Consider the following 18,831-nt stretch of genomic DNA (forward strand, 5'->3'; position numbering starts at 1 on the left):
ATTCCCGTACCGCCCTCCCCAAACAGGCGCTGGAATGTGGTGACTAGGGGCTTTTCACAGTGACTTCATTGAAGCCTACTTGTGACAATAAGCTATTATTATTATTTAAGGTGCAACTTTCTCCCGGACTGCGAACACCAGTGTTCAAGAGATCCATGGTGCATTCTGGGTGACTCTCGAGTGATAACACACATCACTGCAGCGCCATACAATTGCATTTGATGTCAGCAGGCCTAATCTTTGCTTTAAAAATGGAAAATCCTCTCCTTGCTGTGCAAATTAGTCTCCTTGTGAAGTCCCTGAAGGTATGTGAGAGGTAGATTACACTTATCTTCCTGAAATCGAAGATAGCAAGGAGGGTCATTTTTCATTTCGATGTGAGGCCCTTCATACTGAGTAAAGTGAGCTTGTCTGCATAGGTTCAATTCTCAGTGTCGCACTGAACTTCTGAGCCTGACTTGGAAACTGCAGTGATGGTTTCAAAATGGTTGGATGCAAAAGTTCAAATGAGATATGTGGATTATTGAGGAGTCATAATTTATATTGAAAATGCTTTGGTTTGAGTAGCCTGAAACTCCAGCACAAGTATTAACTGCAGTGACCTAAATACTGCAGCAGTATTTCAAATGCCTGAGCATTTACGTAACTGCAGCTTGAAAATTGCGAATGCTCTCAGATAGGAACCGGACTGTCTGTATGGAGCTCGGCAGAGACAAGCAACTTAGAGCAGGTGTAAATGGCTCACCCCCTGAACTGTTCACAGATATCCAAACGTCGGGCACGATCGACCGAGAGCGCGACGAGGCCGCTGAAAAGCGGGAGAGGCCAAAAAACGAGAACCGGACCGGGAACCAAACCATTTGCGATGCAACTGGCCGGCTCCCGTAGGCAAAATCAGGATCCCGCCGTAGCGTGGCGAGAAACCAATAATCGTCACTTAAGCTCTATATCTATACAATTGACGGGAGCCACGCCATATCCAATGGCCCCCAGTGATCCAGGCACACTGGTTACACTGCTGCTGATTAATACTCTTTTCAGAAATGTTAACCTGCTGGAAGGGCTGCTGCAGAGACCCGAGGAGGTGAGTCTCCATCTTCGCTCACAGCCCGGGGGCACTGGGCAAGCTGTCCCTGTGCTCTGAGAGACTGTGGGGGAGGGGAATAAGGGGCAGGGAGGGGGGACGCTCTGCTGACAGTGGCGGGGGGAGGGGGGGGAGGTGAAACAACCATGTGCAGGCCCTCCATGCCAACCCCCACCTATGGAGAATCCAGTCCAATAACTTTTGCTTTTTTAAGAAAATGTGGATGCACAGAGTCACGGGACTATCAATCAGCTTTTAACAACAGAAAATAACATTTACTAAACATGAAAAGTTTGACTATAATACAATACTCCTTCGCTTCCACTTACTTCGCAAATGCATACGGATTTTAAGGAAATACACATTACAAAGTACATCTTATGCTATAACGCTTTCAATAAACACACAGTCTCTGTAATCCAACAGTCTAACTGTGGTCAGACAACACCGCACTCTGAAACCAAGTTGTAGATGTCACCCGATCGTACTATTGTGGATTTCCCTTCATATTCCCCCCAGATGATTGTCACACGAGGATTTCCAAACTCCAATCCCAAAAGACACTCTTGAGAATCTGTTTACAAATAATGCTTTTCCTCGGCTGTTTTCAGCAAGGATCCACCTCCAGAATTTCCAACTCTCCTTTCAGTATTCCTTTGTCTTAAATTACCACGTGCATTCATGCTTCCACACGCAATCCCTCATCAATCTAGTCACCAATTTCTTCAGCTTTACTTCACAGTCTGTAGTAAGATGTCACCAACCTTACGATTACATCTGGGCTGGAATTCTCTGGTCTTTGCAATTCACTATTCCCGCCAGGAGCACACCCTCACCCATGGGTTTCCGGATGGTGTGGGGTGGCTTCAATGGGAAATGCCATTGACAAGTGGCGGGCATAGAGAAACCTGCTGCTGGTGAATGGGGCACCGTTGAGAAACACAGAGCTAGGGAACTGGACAATCCAGTTCCAGATCTCTGGCTTTTCTCTAGCTACTCTCATCTAGTCTTCCCCTTCCAGTTCTGCCTTTAACCTCGGTGAACAGTTCACTCCTCAAAATCCAGTTCCTGTCTTCCTTTTTATTTCAATCTTCTTGGACTACTCTTCATTCTATAGTTTCTAGAGAATTAGTTCTGGAGAACTAAACTGTCCTTTAGTTTCTGGGACTTGCTTTCTTGTCTATTGCTCCACTGTTCTGCAAAGAGCTGCCTCTCTCTCGCTGCTAAACGTCTTCTGCCTGGATCCATTTAAATCAGGGGTGTCAAACTCAAATACACCATGGGCCAAAATTAAAAAATCGGGACAAGTCGAGGGCCGGACTGGTTCAATGTTTTTTTGCAAAACTTATTGAAATGAACTTATTGAACCTGGAATTAATAAAGCTTAGGTTATTGCCTATAAAAACAACATTAAATATTAAATAAATAAAAAAATTAGTTGCATTTATTTCTTATTGCTTTATCTGGAGCTTTTCCAGAGTAATTTCTAATGAAAACATTTTTCCACAGGCCAACACTTTGTGATTCACACTATACCTGAATAAACTCGGCATCAGCCATATCATACGCCATAGGCGCTTCAATTGCTGGAGCCAGCTTTAATAGATATTATTAGGGCAGCACGGTGGCCTAGTGGTTAGCACAACCGCCTCACGGCGCTGAGGTCCCAGGTTCGATCCCGGCTCTGGGTCACTGTCCGTGTGGAGTTTGCACGTTCTCCCCGTGTCTGCGTGGGTTTCGCCCCCACAACCCAAAAATGTGCAGAGTAGGTGGATTGGCCACGCTAAATTGCCCCTTAATTGGAAAAAATAATTGGCTAATCTAAATTTAAAAAAAAAAGTCATTAGATATTATCTCGCGGGCCAAAGATAATTCCACCGCGGGCCGGATTTGGCCCGCGGGCCTTGAGTTTGACATATATGATTTAAATTAAAAACACTGGGGCGTGATTGTCTGTTTTTAGAACCATGTCCCCACGCCATCGTGAAAACTGTGGTCTTTTCACCCGGAAAACTGGCAGCAAAAGGCCACAGATTCACAGCCTTGCTGGGGGGCTAGCAGGGGGCCGGCATAAAGCTCGCAGCTCCAGCTCCCGATACAGCCCCCGCACATCCGGGTCAGAGGCTGTGCATGTGCACGGTGGCGGCCTCGAGCGGCCGCGCCGTGCTCCATGGAGGACTCAACCCGCGTTTGTGGACCCCAGAAATAGTTCCCCGCATCGGTCGCTCGCTCTCTCTGAGTGCCCTGCTTTTCAGGGGGGGGGGGGGGGGAGAATCGCGGAACTGGCACCGGTCCCGATATCGTGCGGGAAACTGGATTCTCCGCCCTGCCGCCGAACGCGATTTCGCTGTCGGGGAGCAGTGAATCCAGCCCTGGGTATTTTCCCTAAAGGTGGTCGCTGTTTGCTTTCTCCAAGCTTATTTACCTTTCACGCAATAAACCCTCGAAGCACAATAGAGACACATCTTAAAAAGAACCCAAAAACCTCCATACATGCAGACAACTTTGTTTAATATGATTCTAAATGGAGTTTTATCCTTTCAAACACAGAAACACTGAATTAAACTTAAATAAATTAATGCCTTATTTCTAATACCCAACATTATAAACATGGTTCACTTAAAACTACCTCTGCGTCCTGACATATTCCCTTGCGATAAACACCAACATTCCAATTGCCTTCCTAATACTTGCTGTTTTGTGACGTGTACCAGTGCACCCAGATCAATCTGCACCTCTTGATTGCGCAATTGCGCTCTATTTAAATAGTTAGTGCGCTGGGCGGTATTCTCCCCCCCACGCCGGGTTGGAGAATCGCAGGGGTGGCACGTGTGCCACGCCACGCCACCTCGACACCCGCATGCGATTCTCCCACCTCCCCAAAACCAGAGCCGCGAGAATCGCGCCGGGCCGCTCGGAGAATCGCATCAAACGGCGAGCGCCGATTCTCCGGCCCAGATGGGCCGAGCGGCCGCTCCGACACGACAGGTTCCCGCTGGCGTCGTCCACCACTGGTCGCTGCCAGCGGGACCTGTGCGGGAACGCTGGGGGGGGGACGGCCTGTGGGATGGGGAGGGGGGCTCCTTCACTGGGGGGGGGGGGCCTCCAATGGGGTCTGGTCCTCGATCAGGGCCCATCGATCGGCAGGCCAGCCTCTCTCCCCCCCCCCCCCCCGGGCCTACCTCCTTCCGCGGCTGGCCCCAGAACCGGCACCATGTGGGTGAGGGGCCAGCGCGCGTAAGACGTTCCCCGCGCATGCGCAGGATGGCACGGCCCAACTGCGCATGTGCGGGTTGGCACGGCGCCAAATGGGCGCCGCCTAAGGAGGCTGGAGTGGTGTGAACCGCTCCAGCGCCGTGCTGGCCTCCTGTGGGGGCCAGAATAGGTCATGCCCGGGCCCTGTTCGCGCCATCGTGAAACGTGTGGGCCAACCCCATCGGAGGCCCCACCCCCCCCCGGTGAAGGAGCCCCCCTCCCCCCCACCCACAGGCTGCCCCCCGACCGTTCCCACAGAGTTCCCACCGGCAGCGACCAGGGGTGAACGGCACCGGCGGGACTTTGTCTTATTGGTGCGGCCCATCCGGGGCGGAGAATTGTGGCCCCGCCGATTCCAGCGGCCCGCATCCGGTGCCGTGCCAAACGCGTCGGCGCAAATCGCGCCGATTCGCCGCACCTCGTAGAACCGCGCGTCATGGCGCGGTTGCGGCGATTTTCCGGCCCGGCGTGGGGCTCGGAGAATCGCCCCCGTGAGCTTCTGGTTTCACAGTTTCTCCAGCACCTTTACCCTGCTGGTGGTGATTGCTGTATGTTAAAACCGCCCATTCGCCTCTTGATTTTCAAGTAACTTTGGGAAATTCTCTACGGCCGTGATTGTTACAGCTCCTCCCGCCCGGCGGGATATTGTGGTCCTGCTGAAGTAAACGGCAATGTCTTGCCGCGCCTGCTGGGTGGGGGACATACCACAGTGGGGCTTAAGGACCCTGCCCAACGTCACCTTCAGCGAAGGTACACAAAATACCTGTTCACCTCCCCTGCCATTTCCTTGTTTTCCATTAACGAGTGGGGCTGCAAGGCGTGTTGACCTGAGGCCTGCTATGAAGGAGAATGCTGGGCCGCTCAGAGGGCAGGGCTTGGCGCCTGAAAGTGTCGCACCACTTACCATTTTAACTCCTGGATCCTCTTGGTGTACTGCCCTCCTGCTGCCGATCTCCTCGGGACTTTTCCATCCAAGGCTGCTTGGCTGGAAAGGCTCTCCTCTCCGTCCTGTCCACGTTTGTCTGACTGCAGCTACTCCGACCTTTCAGCCGCACACCCCAGGCAAGTGGGGGTGACCTGTGAGGGGGAGCTGGGCCAGCCTTCCCAGGTCTCCGCTCCACTGTTGTGGTTTCTGGAGCCTCTAAAGTACAAATGCCGGGCACGCTTGCCGGCACAAACTAAAGACCTTTGACAGAAAGGACTTGTCATCCTGCCCTCCACCCCCTCTTGATTGGACGTCCCGCAGGTGAACCCATCATTGGTTTGCTCTGTCAAGCCCCCAAGCCGGCACATTGAGAACCCAGGACCCAAACCTGAAAATCGTCCCATTTGTGGGCCACAATCTAAGGCAATTTCAGATTGATCCCGTACTTCTAAGATCTCCAGACAGAGGAAATGGCCTTTCAGCATTTACACCATCAAACCTTCTACGCAGTTTAATCATAAAACCCTTAAGAGTGCAGAGGAGGCCATTCGGCCCATCGATTCTGCACCTATCTCCGCAAAGAGCACCCTAACTCGACCCACTCCTCCGCCCTATCCCCGTGACAACTTCTAACCGGCACATCTTTGGACTTGTGGGAGGAAACCACAGCACCCGGAGGAAACCCACGCAGACACGGGGGGGGGGTGGGGGGGAGAACGTGGAAAATCCACACAGACATGAAATGAAATGAAAATCGCTTATTGTCACAAATGACTGTGAAAAGCCCCTAGTCGCCACATTCCGGCGCCTGTTCTGGGAGGCTGGTATGGGAATTGAACCGTGCTGCTGGCCTGCCTTGGTCTGCTTTAAAAGCCAGCTCTTTAGCCCTGTGCTGAACCAGAACACAGGTCCCTGGCGCTATGAGGCAGCAGTGCTAACCACTGTGCCGCCACGGTACCTCACCTCTCATGATCACCTCTCATCCATCAAAGCCGTACAGAATATAAAACCCTATGCTTTTCTTTGGGCATAGGATTTTATTTGGTACTGCAAGATGCTTAGATTTACTTTCTAGCCTGAATTACCTGATACTGCGGACACAGGAATCTGAAACAGAAACAGGAAATGCTGGACATTCTCTGCAGGTCTGACAGCCTCCTTGGAGAGAGAAGGGAGCTCAGGTTTTGAGCCTGGATGGCTCTTTATCGAAGCTAGTCTGATCTGAGCTTTGGGCTGTGGTGGAGACACTGAAATTCGTAGGAACAACAAAATAACCTTGGGCAGGTTTCTCCGGTCCTCCAGCCGGGTTTTCCGTTCTCCGTTCTCGCAGCCGGCCAAGGGGGCTTCCCGTTGTGGCCGCCCCACGCCGTCGGGAAACCTGCGAGCGTGGATGCGCTGCCGGCGGACTGGACGATCCCGCTGACTGAGAATTCCGCAGCTTAACTTTACTTTGAAAGCGCACGACAAAGAAAAAATATACTTTGGCTGTAAATGGCTTTCTCACGCTAGCCAAACATTTCAATGGGAGGATCACAATCACTTGTGGAGACAATTTATTGTATCATATTACCTTCTAACGGGAGATAAAATACACTTTATTGCACCCGAGTTTAGAACTAACTCTGTTTACATTTTCACAGCGAACCGAGATATGTTTTCAGACAAATTGTTCTTCCAGACCATGAAAAGCTTTTCGGTGTCAATAATTTAAAAGTGCTGCAAATCCCAGTTATAATTAAAGCAATTATTCATGAGTTCTTTATAATAGAGCAGCGGCTAATTGCCACTTTGTGCGTCCCCTCTGAGGTCTGATTTCAGGTGCTATGTTTTAACTAAATGGAGTGTTACATAGTGCTATTTTTGTGCTAAATAAACTACCAGTGCGTATAGAAGCCCTCATGGTTAACACATTTGTTTCTGTTCTCGTAATATTATAACCAGCTCCCCAATGGGTAACTGAATGCCCAAAGACACCTAAGCCAAGAAAGCACAGGCCTGATTTCGACATTAGTGCTGATTGAGGTAACCTGCAAGCACCCATGGGCTAGGGAGAAGAAATGATTAGCCAGGATTTATTCAGTATCTAGTTTTCAGTGTCATATTCTGTCTGATAATGCTCCTGTGAAACTCCTTGTGACGTTCTACTACCTGACGGGTGCTATAGAAACCTCTCCCGCTCTCACTACCTACCTTTGGATTGTGTTGGAAGGATTTGTAAGTTGAAAGTCAGCCTGTTTGGCTGTGCTATGATTACACCTTCCTAGATATCGCCATCAAGGGGTGGGAGTCAATCCTGCAGCTATTGGCACAGCTATTGACACTACCCACTGCACCTTAAGACCTCCAATTAGTATTTTATCTAAACGATGGGCGATACAGTTCTGCAGGCTCTGAGACCCTTATCTTTTATTTAGCCTTCCCATGCAGACTTTTTGGAAGAAATGGGACACATCAAATCATAGAATCCCAACAGTGCAGAAGGAGATCATTTGGCCCATCAAGTCTGCACCAGCCCTCCAAAAGGGCACTCCACCCAAGCCCACTCTCCTACCCCATCCAAACAACAACTTAACCTGACCTACATATCTTTGGACACTTAGGGGCAATTGATCATGGCCAACCCACCTAATCTGCACATCTTTGGACTGTGGGAGGAAAGCGGAGCACCCGGAGGAAACCCACACGGGGAGAACGTGCAGACTCCACACCGACAGTCACCCAAATTGCCTCCTGTCTACTGCGCAAGAGGTGAACAATAAAATGCCTAAACCGGAGTTTTTATTATTTGACGTACTTTTCTTGTCTTTTAAAAAAATTCCAATAACTCTCTCTTAACATTAACATTGATTGGAAGGCTGCTTTGGGATAGTTGTTTGGTATCTGTACTCAATTAATTACCAATGTTCTTTGGCGGTCATACATTATTGAGACTGCTCTATAATGCTGTCAGGCATAATCTTCAGTTCTGATCACAATCTATCACCTTGTGAAATTCTACGACACCTCTGCAAGATGCCAAATGGCTTTGTCACTGTGTTTAACTGACGAGGGTTACCAATTTCGAGCTGGAATATATCCAATGGAAATTAATCTTCACATTTCATTGTAATCTAAAATATTAACCAGGCCCAAGTGAGTGAAATGGTTGGAAACGTTGACCCCCTGCACTGCCTCAAGGGATAATAATGACAGGATTGAATTGTTAATCACTTATTCGCTTTCAAATTCACTTCAGAAACACTTAATTTGTTGTAAAGCGCTTCGGGATATTTAGAGATTGTGAAAGGCACTATATGGATGCAAGGCTGTCTTTAATGTTGACAGGACAATTGCTGCCATCAAGCCTCTTCTGTCGTCACCGCCTACCCCACAACACTCCAACCCTCCAGCAAAAGTCACTGGATCCCAGGAACAGAAGCTCTAATCGATGACATATATTTCCTCTAGCCCAGGGCCAGTTTGCCTGAACTCCCGCACTTAACTTAAGGTCAACTAACTGTGCACAAAACCTGTCTTACTTTCCCAAGCAAAAGCAGAAAATGCTAGACATGCTGAACAGGTCAGGCAGTAGCTGTGGAACAAGAAACAGAGCTTTATATTTGATATGCTTCCAGACCGGTGTGTGGGTGGTGCTGGTAAAACGCAGCCGATGGCTTGCCCATTGCCATACCGCCCGCCCCTGAGTTGGCTCTGACTTTACAGGTGTCTGTGGAGGCATTGCCAGTGTGTCCAGCCTTGTGCTAACTGAGGGAGGCCATTGAAAGGCCTCATCCCACCACTAATTTGACCTGCAGTGATGAGGAAGTTGGCTGGGACCCAGGCCAAAGTGGATAGTCAGACAACATATACTGGGTGAGCTGGTCCAGGGCAAGAGGGAGGGACTTCCTTTGAGTGGGGGGGGGAGGGGTCATACTCCCCTTTAGCTGCCCCTCCTGACCCATCAAACCTGGCAGCTAAACACCCTGCCTGAGGCCTGCCAGTCAGGCCCCATCAGTATCCCATGAAAAACCTTCAGCCTATCCATGACCACCTCTTCTTCAGGGACTGGCTGTAGTCACTGTTTGTGGTTACATGGTGGGTGAGGCCAGGAGGGGGCTAGTGGGGCGTGGGGAACATTGTGCCCTGTAAAATCCAAGAGATATGGGGTGGGATTCTCCATTGCCGGTTGCCGAAATCAGGAACGTTGGGAGAATGGCTCCTGACGCCGGAATCGCAGCAGGCGGCGGTTTGACACCAGGTCACGATGCTCCGCCCCCTCCAATTTGGCATCATTGAGATGCGTGCCGTGCGCAGTCGCAACCCCGCTTGAATATCATTATCGGGCCCACCCGCGATGCTCCGCTTCCGATGAGCCGAGTTCCTAATGGCGCGGGCCACATGTGGTCTCAGCGGTCGTGGGCCTGGCGTGGCGGTTGCGGAGAGAGAGCGATGGCATCCGGACAGCGTCCAGCACCCCCATACTCCGCTGAGAGTCATGCCAATGGCCGAGGGGGGCTTCTGCAGGGCTGTGGGAAATAGTGGTGGGTGGGCAGGTGGTCGGCTGTGGATGGGTACGCGGTCCAGCACAACCGCCGCCATCTTTTTGGGCGCGATAGGTGCGTGCATGCCGAGTGTGGGCGCACGCGCGGCTGCAACTTGTCAGCCCTGCGCGTGTCCAGCATGCCCCTGCCGATTCTCCCACCGTTTGTTTTCTGCACATTCTGCTGATGTTTCACACAGTGCCGTGCTAGCCCCCCACCGGTAGCAGAATCAGTGCGGATGTGGCGCCGATTTTTCCATCGTGAAACAGCACGGACTCTCCGTTGGTGTCAGCACTTAGTCGCAGGAACGGAGAATGCAGCCCATGATTTTCCAGTTCCGTCAACCGCTAAAAATGGGAATTTCCACCCGAGGGCAACAGAACACCCACCTGCTGTGCTTCCCGCGATGGTCGGGAGCCAGGAATCTACCCTTTTCAGGTAGTTGACCCTTCATCAGGACAAAGTTACTGTCCTAGATGGTTGAAGCCACACCCTTTGTCCACTGAACCATCAAGGGTCTATATTTATTCTTACTCTCTCCTTTTTCTTACTGTACCCATTGGGTTCATTTTTGGCCAGTTATATATTCTGGACTGCAGAGTAGTGAGCAGGACACGTCGTTGCTAACAAGCAGGTGCTGAAAGCTCTCGAGTATTCTTTTATATTTGGAGTCAAGCGAACTGCCGCACCATGTCAAACTGTTGTTAGCTTGTTCAATGAACGGAAACAGTAACTTCCGTCAATTTATTAAAAGTAAGGGTGTAAGGTGAAGTCTAATACTTCTGACTGGTAATACTCTCCCTGAGGAATAGTAATCACAATTCTTTCTTGCCATGTCTGGTTGGGATTAATTTCAATTCAATGGTGCAGAACATCATTTTAATAAGGGGTTCGCCGCTTTAAAGGATTAATCTGCAAAGTGACACATCTGATTTAGACACCGTCACTTTGATTCTGGCTGGTTTCACATCAGCCCTTCATCTTGATACATCGAGTGTGGAATCGGGAACTATTAGCTTGAAATTACAATTACCAATCTTTCAGCTGCAGCCTGAATCTAATAACAGGCCCTTTGCTTTTGTCTTTTAACACATGACGGCCTCATGTTTTTTGGTAACGCCTTGCAATACAGTTAAATAAAGAATGGCAAAGTGGCTAGAATTGAATAATGAGGCTGAAAGTTAATCCCGTGAAAGCATTGACTATAAAGGGTGGAGGTCCAGTGCTTTCTGATGTGATGGCGCCTCTTCCTCTCCCCCACCTCACCTCTAACACACTGCCACCATTCACTCATCACCCTGTAAGTGTTCCTCTTTAAATAAAACAAAGGCTGCTGATTAGTGTTCCATAGCACTTAAAGTACATTAACTGGAAACTTTGAGGGTCATTGTGATTTTCAGTGCTCCTGAGTAACACCATTCCCTCTCTCAAACATGCTGGCAAGGGAATTATTTTGTAGCTTGAAGTGAACAATTCGCTCGGTGAGCTGTTCCTTCAGCGGGCCAGCACAGACATGACAGGCCGATTGGCCTCCTTCCGTTGCTCAGTTGAGGTGCTGCGCAGTTATTGCTTCCAAAATCTTCCCTCTTGTTTTTTCCCCTCCCACAGTCTCTGCATCTTCTGTAGCTGAAGCCATGTGGGAATGGGACATGTGAATGATGGGGTTGCATCTATAGCAGCACCATTTTGAAACTAAGTTCCGGTAAAGTGTATGGAAGTGATCCATGCAGACTATTTAATTTATGTGGCAGAGATGAGGAAAAGGTGAAGGAACTGTCATTAAAGAGCAGCAGCATGGAAGAGTTATATTAATTTGACCCTGTCAGAGCCACATTTTTATTTATTCATTCATGGGTTAAGAGTAGCACGGTAGCACAGTGGTTAGCACAATTGCTTCACAGCTCCAGGGTCCTAGGTTCGATCCCCGGCTTTTCTGTTACATATTTTCTGTACTTTGTTGAAGAAAATTGTACAAAGCATGTAGATAAATTATGACGTGTACAAGGTGTGATGACTTTGATGATTATATAAAGCCAATTAATATTTATGAGTCCAATCTTAATTAAAAAATGTATGAGTCCAAATGTTATGACTGTGTTCGGTTGAGTTGCTTTCTTCTTCTGTTGTTGAAGTGGTGATGGTGGTATTGTCATTTCTTTGTGAATGTCGTCAGTGTTCTTGTGTTTAAGTAACCAGGCAGTCATCATGAGGTGTTCGAATGGTCGAATCACTTTGTTGTCTGATTTAGACTTTTTTTCTATGCTGTGGTAGTGATTCCATATGTCATCTTTATTGTCTGACCTGGACTTTTTTCTGTGTTTGGGGTATTGATGCTGTATGTCATCTGCCTTGAAAGTTGGTCTGCTTGTTTGTAGTGGAGCAAATGTGAATTTGCGAGATTTGTTGTCATGTCATGGTATGTTTGTACTCTTGCCATTGTTTGGAGCTGTGCTGTTACATTGTCCTTCCTGTGCAGAGTTGTACCATGTCGTACAAGTTGTTGTTTATTGTTGTTGTTTTTGTCGTGCTTGTTGTTGCTGTTGTTACCTTTGTTATGCTTCTTGTTGTTGTTTTTGTTGTTGTTCTTGTAGTTTTTGTTGGTGTGCTTGTAATTTGTGTTTAGATCCTTGTGGTTGATGCAGATGCGTAGGTCCCCCGAAGGCTTTTTTACGTACACCGTCGAGCTGGCCCAATCGGTTGGTTCGGTGACCTTAGGAATGATGCCTTTCTTTTGTAGGCTAGTGAGCTCTTCAGGAACTGTTTGTGGTGCATGGACCATTGGTTTGGCGTCAGGCCGCAGTAGAATCTTGTATTCGTACGGAAGCACGCCAATCCTGCTGAAGGCGTCTGGGTACTGGGTCAGGATGTTGTCGATGCTGGCCTGAAGATCTGGATGAGATGGCGTCATGGTGTAGACCCATCGGACGAGGTTCAGTTGCTTGCAGGCGTGCTCACCTAGCAGGGACGCCCTGTCTGGTTTAGCAATCTCGAAGTGTAGGCTTGTCTGTATGTGTCGGTTGGACACTATCAGGTGGCAGGACCCCAGTGCCTTAATTGCATTGCCATCGTAGTCCTGGAGTTTGCAGGCAGCTGGAAGGAGCTTGGGAGCCTTCTTGATTCTCTTGAAGTCCAACTGCGAGTTCAGGTTGGTGGAGGCACCTGTGTCCAGTTTGAACTCGACGGGGAATTGGTTGACATTCATCACTACATTCCATTCGTCCTCAAAATCCTCGGCAAGGATTGACTGGACTTGCGATGTGCACAGTGTGGCATATTCGCACTTCGTGATGATGCCTACTCGGTAAGTGTTATCCAGATAGTCATCGTCTGGATCTGTAGCACTACCTTGATCAGAGTCATGCGTTCGGTGTTGCACACTGCTGATATGATCCTGCCTGATTTGTGGTCGCTGATTCCTGACTTGTGGTGCAGATCTGCACAGGGCTGCATAGTGGTTAAGTTTCCCGCAGTGTAAACAGCATTTACCTCTTACAGGGCATTTTTCTCTAAAGTGGGTGGTGCCACAGTTTACACACGTCATGACGTCTGCCGCTCAGTGCATCGTTGTGCATGCGTGGTGCAGTTCTCGGCCGTTTCATTTTTCTGGTCGTACTGTGCATGCGCCGGGCCCCGGGATGAGCGCGCAAAATTGCTGCCGTCGGCAATGTGGAGGCGCTGCATCCAGCAGATGGCCTGAACACTCTCCACCTCGTAGGAGGCTTGTTTTTCACTCTCAGCACTTTTGTATTGTGAGTAGCGATTTTGTGAATGCTCATTCACAGTGCGCGTTTCAATAGCGACTTTTAAGGTCATATGGTTGATTTTCAGCAATTGTTCTCGCAGAGGATGAGAGTGGACACCAAAAATGATTTGATCTCTGATCATGGAGTCTGTTATGTCACCGAAGTTGCAGGATTGCGCTAGCAGCCTAAGGTTAGTTAGATAACTATTGAAGGATTCAACTTTACCTTGCATCCTTTGCTTAAAGATGTAGTGCTCGAATATTTTGTTCGTGTCCACCTTGCAGTGGCTGTCGAATTTGTCCAGGATGGTCTGGTATTTAGTTTTGTCCTGCCGTGGTATTTAGTTTTGTCCTGCCGTTCTGAGTATTGAAACAAGTTGAAGATCTGTATCGCATGATCACCCGCAGTGGTGAGTAGAAGAGCTATCTTCCGAGCATCGGTCGCGCCATTGAGGTCGGATACTTCCACGTATAGTTGGAATTTTTGTTTGAACGAACGCCAGTTGGCTCTAAGGTTGCCGGTGGTCCTGAGTTGATGAGGAGCCTGAATCTTGTCCATTGTGCCTGGATTCAGTGGCTGGTTGTCTCTAACCTTGCTAAGTTGAACTAGGCAGAGTGAGCAGTCACTCCTGTACCATGTTGTGTTATGTTATTGCTAGTAACATAAGCTGCTACTTGATGTAGGCTCTGCTGAAAGATGCTCCAGGCTCGGAGATAAGTTGAACGTATTTATTGAAAGATTAACAATGCTCTTAAATGAGTTCGACACTCTCCTAATCTGCCTCTAGCTAACTATACACGTGCTAGGGTGTGATGTTGCTGTTCATCAACCCTGTCTTACTCTCTTGGTTTCTGCCGGTGGAAGAGGCAGAGCCTTGTCCTTTTTATATGGGTCGTGTAGTGTCCCCTTGTGGTAATGCCACCTCTGAGTGTCCTGATTACCCATTGGTTGTGTCCTGTTCTAATGATCCATTGGTTGCGTGGCTGCATATCACGACATCTCTGCTGCTCCCTCTAGTGGTTACTTAGTTGTAGTGTATTTACATTAACCCCTTGTCTATATACAGTGATGCATATCACTACACAGCCTACCGAGGCACGCTCCGCCACCCTATCCCTGTAACCCCAGCTGACCTTTCGGACACTAGGGGGCAAGTTAGCACGGCCAATCCACCTAACCTTCCGCATCTTTGGACAAACAAACCCCCTCCCTCACTCAAAAAGGACACTTACGTACAAGATAAACTCTCTGGCTAGGCACCCAACATTCCATTTTAACGACTTTGTTTCTTGTGCGTCAAACAGGAAGGTTTGGGGCTAGCGCCATTGTTTATTAGCCGGCCTTTCATTTTAAGCTGACATTCGGAGCAATTGTACATATTTCCAACGCAGTATCGACAATGCCCGGGGTGAGAGCAGATTGCTGGATACAATCTTATTACTCTTCATGTTACTGATTTGATGGTACCACTAGATGGCTCTCAGTTGCTGTTAATGTCACCTTGATTCTTGGGATAGCCCATCATTTAAAAGAATCAGCATAGTTTGGGTAAAAAATATCCTATTTTTTCAGTTTCTTTCTCAAACTGTGTATATCTGGTAGCAAAATTGTAAATAATAATGTTGACAAATGGTTACAAAGTTACATCAAGTGAGCGATGGTGGTATAGTGGTGAGCATAGCTGCCTTCTAAGCAGTTGACCTGGGTTCGATTCCCGGCATTCGCAATAACAAATTGGACATTTCTGCCCCACTTCCTGAGGAAGAGAACCAACTTTTAGGGGCTGGTTTAGCTCACTCGGCTAAATCACTGGCTTTTAAAGCAGACCAAGCAGGCCAGCAGCACGGTTCGATTCCCGTACCAGCCTCCCCGGACAGGCGCCGGAATGTGGCGACTAGGGGCTTTTCACAGAAACTTCACTGAAGCCTACTCGTGACAATAAGCGATTTTCATTTCATTTTTTCATTTAATTTCAACACCGAGGCATCAAAATAACTGATATGAAATGAAATGAAAATTATATTAACTCTCTGTAATATTTTGCTGCTTAAACAGGAAGTTGGGCAAGTCAGAATGAACTGATATTTCAATTTTTAGCTTGACCATTAAATTTCTACTTTGCTGTGCGATTGTTACGGAACATCGAAAAATACAGCACAGAACAGGCCCTTCGGCCCACGATGTTGCCGAACTTTCGTCCTAGATTAAGAACAAATTACTCTACACCCCATCATTCTACCGTAATCCATGTATCTATCCGCTTGAAGGTCCCTAATGTTTCCGACTCAACTACTTCCACAGGCAGTGCATTCCATGCCCCCACTACTCTCTGGGTAAAGAACCTACCTCTGATATCCCCCCCCCTATATCTTCTTGAAGTGGCACAAGGAAAGATTGGAGAAATTGGGCTCGTTCTCCTTGGAGGAGAGAGGATTAAGAGGCGGCCTTACTGAGGTGTTCACAATTCTGAACAATTTTGACAGGGTAAAGAAGGACATTCTGTTTCCACTAGTTGGTATGTCAATGACTAGGGGGGGTTCATAATTTCAACATGGTCAGCAAGAGAGCGAGATGAAAGAGAGCGGAGTAAGATGAGGATAAACTTCTTTACTCAGAGAGTTACTGGGGTTTGGAATGCGCTGCCTGGGAGAGTGGTGGAGGCGGATTCCGTAGGAGGTTTCAAAAGAGAGCTGGATACATATTTGAAAGTGATGAATTTAGAGGGACACCGAGATAGGGCTGGGGAATGGGACGAGCTAGGTTGCTCTTTTGGGAGCCGGTGCAGACATGATGGGCCGAATGGCCTCCTTCTGTGCTGTAAATAACAAACCAACAAACATTGAAAAACCATGAAACGGTGACAGTATTTACCAAGGATATTATTGTGAATTACAGTGAAGGATTTGGTCATGTTCCTGCCCAGTTTTGAACCGGAGGAGACCTGTCATGTGTTAGGCACGCGTGATAACCTGTCACGTGTTAGGCACGCGTGATAACCTGTCATGTGTTAGGCACGCGTGATAACCACTACACTATAGAAACAGCTAACGGGAATTACATTGAAATGGGAACCCAGGATCTGGCTGTGCAGCCTAACCAATACATGGGGATGCTTAATCCTTCACAAAAATGATATAGTCGGAACGTCATGTTCATATTCTTTTTCCGATCACTTTATTCTTCGTTTTTCAACCACACATCTGGTCTTTTCTTAAATATTGACATGCTCTCTGCCTCAGTCAGTAACTCTGGCAGTGCATCGGCCGTCTCTGCCTCAGTCAGTAACTCTGGCAGTGCATCGGCCGTCTCTGCCTCAGTCAGTAACTCTGGCAGTGCATCGGCCGTCTCTGCCTCAGTCAGTAACTCTGGCAGTGCATCGGCCGTCTCTGCCTCAGTCAGTAACTCTGGCAGTGCATCGGCCGTCTCTGCCTCAGTCAGTAACTCTGGCAGTGCATCGGCCGTCTCTGCCTCAGTCAGTAACTCTGGCAGTGCATCGGCCGTCTCTGCCTCAGTCAGTAACTCTGGCAGTGCATCGGCCGTCTCTGCCTCAGTCAGTAACTCTGGCAGTGCATCGGCCGTCTCTGCCTCAGTCAGTAACTCTGGCAGTGCATCGGCCGCGCAAAGCTTTGTGTAAAATAACAACGTTTTTCTTCCTCAATTGAAAAGCTATTACAGTGAATCCGACATCGATACTCGGTTGTTCGGTCCAATCAATCACTGGTTTCTTCCTACTCTGTCCCACCCCTTTGTACTTCCGCATCGAGTCACTCCATAACCCGCGCTGTTGTGATGAAAGCAGCCCTCGTTCATATGTGTAATAGGTGGGATTATTTGGTCGTCCCTGTTGGCGGGTTCTCCCGGTCCCACCAATGGTGGCCCCCCTCCCCACACACACACCACCCGACAGTACCGGAAGGCCCCATCGTCGGGCATTGGCCACCTGCAAACATGCCCTGAGGGGTGGGGGGGGGGGGGGGTTGTGGAAAATCCTAATGACCACACTGTGCGCTCCCTTCAAAGTTCTTCCTAAAATATAGAGCCCAAACTGCACACTATACTCCAACGGATAGAACATAGAACATAGAACATAGAACGATACAGCGCAGTACAGGCCCTTCGGCCCTCGATGTTGCACCGACATGGAAAAAAACTAAAGGTCATCTAACCTACACCATTCCCTTATCATCCATATGCTTATCCAATAAACTTTTAAATGCCCTCAATGTTGGCGAGTTCACTACTGTTGCAGGTAGGGCATTCCACGGCCTCACCACTCTTTGCGTAAAAAACCCACCTCTGACCTCTGTCCTATATCTATTACCACTCAATTTAAGGCTATGTCCCCTCGTGCTAGCCACCTCCATCCGCGGGAGAAGGCTCTCGCTGTCCACCCTATCTAACCCTCTGATCATTTTGTATGCCTCTATTAAGTCACCTCTTAACCTTCTTCTCTCTAACGAAAACAACCTCAAGTCCATCAGCCTTTCCTCATAAGATTTTCCCTCCATACCAGGCAACATCCTGGTAAATCTCCTCTGCACCCGTTCCAAAGCTTCCACGTCCTTCCTATAATGAGGCGACCAGAACTGTACGCAATACTCCAAATGCGGCCGTACTAGAGTTTTGTACAACTGCAACATGACCTCATGGCTCCGGAACTCAGTCCCTTTACCAATAAAGGCCAACACACCATAGGCCTTCTTCACAACCCTATCAACCTGGGTGGCAACTTTCAGGGATCTATGTACATGGACACCGAGATCCCTCTGCTCATCCACACTACCAAGAATTTTACCATTAGCCAAATATTCTGCGTTCCTGTTATTCTTTCCAAAGTGAATCACCTCACACTTCTCCACATTAAACTCCATTTGCCACCTCTCAGCCCAGCTCTGCAGCTTATCTATGTCCCTCTGTAACCTGCAACATCCTTCCGCACTGTCTACAACTCCACCGACTTTAGTGTCGTCTGCAAATTTACTCACCCATCCTTCTGCTCCCTCCTCTAGGTCATTTATAAAAATGACAAACAGCAACGGCCCCAGAACAGATCCTTATGGTACTCGCCACTCCATTCTGAACATTTCCCATCAACTACCACTCTCTGTCTTCTTTCAACTAGCCAATTTCTGATCCACATCTCTAAATCCCCCTCAATCCCCAGCCTCCGTATTTTCTGCAATAGCCGACTGTGTGGAACCTTATCAAACGCTTTACTGAAATCCATATACACCACATCAACTGCTCTACCCTCGTCAACCTGTTCAGTCACCTTCTCAAAGAACTCGATAAGGTTTGTGAGGC

At 48.4% G+C, this 18,831-nt stretch overlaps 1 protein-coding gene and 1 non-coding gene across 9 annotated transcripts in view; both read left to right on the forward strand.

Annotated features, from left to right (window-relative positions):
- Positions 1-18,831, forward strand: part of si:dkey-21e5.1 (potassium channel subfamily T member 1) — a 401,511-nt gene that overhangs the window by 43,534 nt on the left and 339,146 nt on the right. The window lies entirely within an intron of this gene.
- trnar-ucu lies at positions 15,182-15,253 on the forward strand. The gene has a single exon. It is a non-coding gene; the product is annotated as a tRNA-Arg (tRNA).

The sequence above is a fragment of the Scyliorhinus canicula genome, chromosome 21 (genome assembly GCF_902713615.1).
Source record: "Scyliorhinus canicula chromosome 21, sScyCan1.1, whole genome shotgun sequence".
Taxonomy (NCBI): Eukaryota; Metazoa; Chordata; class Chondrichthyes; order Carcharhiniformes; family Scyliorhinidae; genus Scyliorhinus; species Scyliorhinus canicula.